The sequence below is a fragment of the Trachypithecus francoisi genome, unplaced genomic scaffold (genome assembly GCF_009764315.1).
Source record: "Trachypithecus francoisi isolate TF-2019V2 unplaced genomic scaffold, Tfra_2.0 Lachesis_group4, whole genome shotgun sequence".
NCBI classification, from domain to species: Eukaryota; Metazoa; Chordata; class Mammalia; order Primates; family Cercopithecidae; genus Trachypithecus; species Trachypithecus francoisi.
This window is the reverse complement of record NW_022681469.1, coordinates 30,467,155-30,473,955: the sequence shown is the minus strand read 5'-3', so window position 1 is coordinate 30,473,955 and position 6,801 is coordinate 30,467,155.

Genomic DNA, 6,801 nt, shown 5'->3' with positions numbered 1-6,801 from the left:
AGCCTTAGTTCCTTCCATATTAGCTATGTGACCATGGACAGGCATTCTGGGTTGTTTCTTCCTCTGGAAAATGAGGATGATAGTGACTTCTGTTAACATGCTATGAGGAACAGCAGTTTATTAATATTAAGTAAACACCTGGCACATAGCAGTTGCTTCATAAAGCTATTATTACCATGATAGTTGAAGCCAAACAGCCACCCGGAGCATTTTCATACACATTCTGCAAAGATGAGCTCTGGCAGCCTGCGACTTGCTTTCACTTGACCTCGGGCTGTGTTCAGAGTGAAAGGATGAAGTATTATTGTTAATTCATTAAAACTAATGTTTTATCTCCTATTGGAACGATTTCATTGTTATTGTTTTCATTACATGTCCACACCTAACTTGCATGGATGCAATATAAGCCTAGTATGAATACAGATGTCATAATCAAAGTCAAAATGGTGATTAAAAAGAAGAAATCTAGAGAAATTTTTTTGCTAAACTCTCTTACCAAAGAACCTTAAGCAAATTAAAAATTAGCTTTAGGCTAGGCGCAGTGGCTCACGCCTATAATCCCAGCACTTTGGGAGGCCGAGGCGGGTGGATCAACTGAGGTCAGGAGTTCGAGACCAGCCTGACCAATATGATGAAACCCTGACTCTACTAAAAAAAATACAAAAATTAGGCTGGGCGCGGTGGCTCACGCCTGTAATCCCAGCACTTTGGGAGGCCGAGGCAGGCGGATCACGAGGTCAGGAGATCCAGACCATCCTGGCTAACACGGTGAAACCCTGTCTTGGCCGGGCGCGGTGGCTCAAGCCTGTAATCCCAGCACTTTGGGAGGCCGAGACGGGCAGATCACGAGGTCAGGAGATCGAGACCATCCTGGCTAACACGGTGAAACCCCGTCTCTACTAAAAATACAAAAACTAGCCGGGCGTGGTGGCGGGCGCCTGTAGTCCCAGCTACTCGGGAGGCTGAGACAGGAGAATGGCGTAAACCCGGGAGGCGGAGCTTGCAGTGAGCTGAGATCCGGCCACTGCACTCCAGCCTGGGCGACAGAGCGAGACTCCGCCTCAAAAAAAAAAAAAAAGAAACCCTGTCTCTACTAAAAAATACAATTAGCCGGGCATGGTGGCGGGTGCCTGTAGTCCCAGCTACTCAGGAGGCTGAGGCAGGAGAATGGCGTGAACCCGGGAGGCGGAGCTTGCAGTGAGCCGAGATCACGCCACTGCACTCCAGCCTGGGCGACAGAGCAAGACTCCCTCTAAAAACAAAAACAAAAACAAAAACAAAAAAACATTAGCCGGGTGTGGTGACAGGCGCGGCTGTAATCCCAGCTACTCAGGAGGCTGAGGCAGGAGAATCGCTTGAACCCAGGAGGCGGAGGTTGCAGTGTGCCGAGATCGTGCCATTGCACTCCAACCTAGGTGACAGAGCAAGACTCCATCTCAAAAAAAAAAAAAAAGCTTTAATTTTTTAGTTTTTACAACACGGCCCTAATTTTAGTCTTAAGTTTGTAATTACTTTGTGTACCATGGTATAGTGGCTAATAAAAATAAGTTAAATCTGTAAACGGTCACGTAAACTTTTTCAAAGCAAATTGGCTTGGATGGCTGCACTTGAATCCATGTCGGGGGTGCTGAGACAAGACTGCCCCCTTCTGGGACTCGACTCTCCAGTACTGCAGTGACTCCTTGCTCAGGCAGGCTCTTTGCCTTCATTCACTGGAATGGGGCACTGGCAGAACCGGGCCACCCCTTTCTGTCTTCAGGGCTATGGGACTCTCCATGGTGCTCAGACTGCTAGAGGACAATGGTCTTCAAGTGTCTTGGGTTTTCAGAAGCCTTTCTGGATCTCTGTTTGAGGAAAGAGACCGCATCTACTCCTCAACATTGCCTTACATTGGTATAGTGCTACCCAGTTTAAAGAACAGTTTCAGCTGGGCTTGGTGGCTCACGCCTGTAATCTCAGCACTTTGGGAGGTCAAAACGGGCAGATCATGAGGTCAGGAGTTCGAGACCAGCCTGGCTAACATGGTGAAACCCCGTTTCTACTAAAAATATAAAAATTAACCTGACTTGGTGGCGGGCGTCTGTAATCCCAGCTACTCAGGAGGCTGAGGCAGAGGAATTGCTTGAACTCGGGAGGTGGAGGTTGCAGTGAGCTGAGATTGGGCCACTGCACTCCAGCCTGGGTGGACAGAGCAAGAATCCGTCTCGGGGGGTGGGGAAACAGTTTTACAATAATTTCACATGTCATCATAATCCTGTGACTTAAGACGAGACACAAATGATTATCCTCCTTGTACATGGAAGAATAAAGGTTAAGAGACAATAAGTGGCTTGCCCAAGAGTGCACAGCCAGTAAATGGGAAAGAAGTTCTAGAACCCAGGCCTTTGAATATGGGGTTTGCATTCTTTCTGCCTAACCATAATAAAAATATTACTTTTATTTTCGCAATATCCTATTTACTATGTGGTAGGTCAGTGATTCTCAACCTTGATGCACACTAAAATCTCCTGGGGTTCTTAACTAACTCTCCTATCTGGGCCCCTCCTCAACTAATTACATTGAATCCGTGGGTGGAGTTCCAGATATCTGTGGGTTTATTAGCTCCTCCAGATGTTTCTAATGTACAGCACCAAGTGCCATGTGTGGGGGCTTTATAAAAACCTTCTCATTTAAACCTCCTTGCAAATCCTATCAGCTAGGTATACCAGCCACGTGCTGATAGGATAGGTAAATTGCCCAACTGACCTTAGCCCCAATACCACAATTCCCAAACTGTTCACTAAGGCGTTCCAAGTCTCCACAATGGATTCACAGAGATTCCACATGATATCTGAAAAATATCAGGGAAAGTCCAGGTGTGGGGGCTCACGCCTGTAATCCTAGCACTTTGGGAGGCCAAGGCGGGTGGATCACTTGAGGTCAGGAGTTCGAGACCAGCCTGGCCAACATGGTGAAACCCCGTCTCTACTAAAAATACAGAAAAGAAATTAGCCAGCTATGGTGGCGGGTGACTGTAATCCCAGCTACTCGGGAGGTGAAGCAGGAGAATCGCTTGAACCTGGGAGGCGGAGGTTGCAGTGAGCCGAGACCGGGCACCAAGGGAACTATTGTGCTAGTTTATGGTAGTTCACCATTTCTACAGTAGATGGCGCTACATTCCTTCTAATGACATAATATCTTTGCAAACTGGATTTTTCAGCCTGAAAATCGGCATGGAATAGGGTATCAGTGTGATAGTGGTCAATCTGATTCCAAAACTGGGGAAGTAGTACAGTGCCCAATAGGCATAGCTATCCCATTAGTAAGTAACTGGTAATTTAAGCAAGAAACAATTTTTTTTTCTAATTATGTGCATTATCTTTTTAAATAGCCAAGTTGTTAGGACATAAATACTTATTAAGTTGTTTGGACCTAACAATTTACTGGAAGGTAAATTTGTGGTATTTTTTTTAAAGGCACTGACACACAAAGGGCACCTTCCTAATGCCAAGGCCACATGACAAAGGGGCAGAAGTAGGATTTGATCAGTCTGACCCGAGCCCGAATGTTTAACCATTTCTTTGAACTGGGCTTAATCAGTGATTTTCTTCTGTGCCCTGTCCTGGATGCCAAACCCTCAGCATTGAGTTAGGGGTCAATCAGGAAATGACAGAGCAGACATAAATGAAACACTACTGTCAGGACCACAAGTGAACACAATGTCCTTTGGCAAATTACATAACATCCCGGAATCTCAGTTTGTTCATCTGTAAAACTGGGATGGCAAAATTACATTACAGGGTTGTTGTGAAGATTAAACAAGCTAACAATCATCAAGTGTCTGATTTAGAACAGGTACTCTGTTAAGAGTTTATTCTCTCCCTTTCTCCCCTCCTCACTTCCATGACAGACCTGAAGACGTGAGGGGACACAAGTGTGCGTGTAGGTGTGAAACACACACACGTGCAACCTCCAGACTGCCTATATGCCGTCCTCAGCCTCAAGCACACTGTTAACACAGATAGACTTACATGCATACATACATACATATATACATACAATCACAACACCGTGTCTGATTAAATAAGGTGTGAGCTACTGTACCCAGCTGGCTTTCATCTTCAGATATTATTTCTTTGGGCTTGAAGGCTTTTATAAAATATACCTCTCTCTACAAGAGGTAAATCTTATGTCTCACTCAGCAGATGGTTGAACTCTAGGTCAGCTACTGAGGAGGAAATAGAAGAAGCAGTGTCCCTAACACATTCATCCCATAACTATCTAGTGAGCAACCACTATGTGTTAGGCACAGGGGCATGGGCATGAACGAGACCCAGTCACTGACCTGAAGGCTTTTAATCTAATGAAGGACCAAGGCTAGGAAATAGGTGATTACAAATCCCATGTAATATATGCTAATCCAGGAAGGAATTATGGGAGCACAGAGGAGGGACACTGAACTAAGACTTAGAGCATTGGCAAAGTGCCAAGTGCCATGTGTCTAGACCAAAACTTAAAGGATGAGGAGGAGTTAGGACCACGAAGGAGGTGCAACCATTCCAAGTAGAGCAAACAGAACAGCACAGGAAAAAAAGTCCAGGGACAAAGAAGCATGGTGTGTGGGACTTGGGTACACCTCAACACAAGTGGGGGGCATGGTTAGGACCACTTTTTTTTTTGAGACAGAGTCTTGCTCTGTCACAGGCTGGAGTACAGTGGCATGATCTCGGCTCACTGCAACCTCTGCCTCTTGGGTTCGAATGATTGTCCTGCCTCAGCCTCCCAAGTAGCTTGGATTACAGGCATCCACCACCACACTCAGCTAATTTTTGTATTTTTAGGCGAGATGGGGTTTCGCCATGTTGGCCAGGCTGGTCTCGAACTCCTGACCTCAAGTGATCCACCTGTCAGCCTCAGAAAGTGGTTGGGATTATAGGCGTGAGCCACAGCACCTGGCCAGGACCACTTTTTTTAAGTCCAAAATTTAGCCAAAAATTTTCACTTAAAAACTATTTACTGAGATTTGGAGCCCTTTGGAGCCCTTTGGAGCCCACAGATTGTGCAAGACAGGAAGTTAGGGTGGATGGGGCTAGAAATCCATTCTCAACATGCTTGTCATCTAATGTCCACGTGGTGGCATGACATCCAGGTATGATGCCCCAGACCAGGACTGATGGCCACCCCGCCCCACCTTGGGACCTTGAGTGACCTAATATAAAACACCAACCTCAACACCATCTTTACAAGTTATTATAAGCAAAATTCATCAGAATAGAAACTCCACCTGTCCCAAAGAGACACTGCTTCCAATAAGCCTTTCAGCTCACCATTCAGTCCTTGACCTGCTTGTGACCAGAGCAAGACTTATTCCTTTCCCAGCTTTTGGGAAGACTCAGTCACTTCGGCCCACCCTGCTTAGCCCAGGTTGCTGATCTCATGGGTGAGGGTGGAGACCTACCTGGAGAGGCACCTTTCACCTATTTCCCTGTTGCACCTATAGGTCCCTACAGGGTACAGGAAGGCACCTGCATATGGCAGTCAGACTGCACAAAGACTCCTCTCAGGCCCCGGGGGAACTGAACTGGGCTCTACCATCCTAAGGGGGTTTACGATTCTGTCCAGTGTTGGGGGTACTTGGCGCTCCTCCTCAGGGAGCCCTGGGTCCCACCAGCAGCAGCCACAGGTCGTGATGTGGTTGCCTCTCTGAGTTCTGGGACCATCCCTTTTGGAGGCCCCCCCCCACTCGGAGAACAATCTACAAGACCCCAGAGGCACCCACAGACCCTCCAGCTAGGACCTGAGGGTAGCTTCTGAGATGACCGGGAGACTGTTCCTGGCTATAGGACGGAGCATACTTGGTAGCCCCAAATCACAATCCCTGGCAAAGGAGCCCACCCGCCCCAGCTCCCGCCCCCACCCCACAAGCAGGGATTCTGGTTCCTGTGTCCACCCAGCCTCTCCCTGCCTCGATGTCTCAGTTGCAGGGTAAAGGTGAGGACAGACCCCTCCTTCCCGTTATGGGCAGCCCAGGGTGATCTCTGGCTGAGTCAGCCCCACAGGGAGAGCACTGCTCTGGCCAGTGGTAGAACTGGCCCGCTCACTTCCTTCCTGAGTTGGGAGGTCTGGCTACCCTGGAAGCTGCCCTAAACTGCTGCTCAACCCTTGCAGGTCAGGGCGCCTGCTGAGATCTTCCCCTCCTCCTGGGACAAACAGTATTATCCCAGCATTTGCATTACTTCCCTGGCTCTAGACTTTACTAGTAAAGCAATTACTTACTGCTAAGAGGAAGGACTTTTCCCCATGAGGGCTCTCTTCCACTCTCAAGAGGCAGGGGGCAAGGGTATATACACACATAGGAGGCGTAACAATGAGAGCGAGTGTGAGAAATAGTTAAAAACACAGATTCTAGCATCCTAACTTGGACTTGTCCTGATTCTACCATTTTGGGGGGCTCTGTTATTCTAGGTGAGTTCTTTTTCTCAGAGGCCAGTTTCCTCATTTGTAAAATGGCTAATAACTATGATGGAACTTTTTTTAGGATTACTACAAAAATTAAATGAGACAAAACATGGAACGCTCTTAGATGGTGCCTGGCACAGAATTGGAGCTCAGTACATGGCTTTAAAATGTGCCGTACAGGACAACACTTAATCCAACGGGTGGGGATTTCACACAAAGTATGTTTGGGCGGGCAGGTTTTGTATTGCTGCCTGCACTATACTGAATAGACTAGAGCGTGCTTCCTGCCACCATTTCTGTTTATTTTCTGGATAAAACAGTCCTAATTAGAGACAAGCTGGGAACTAGGATGCAAATAGCATT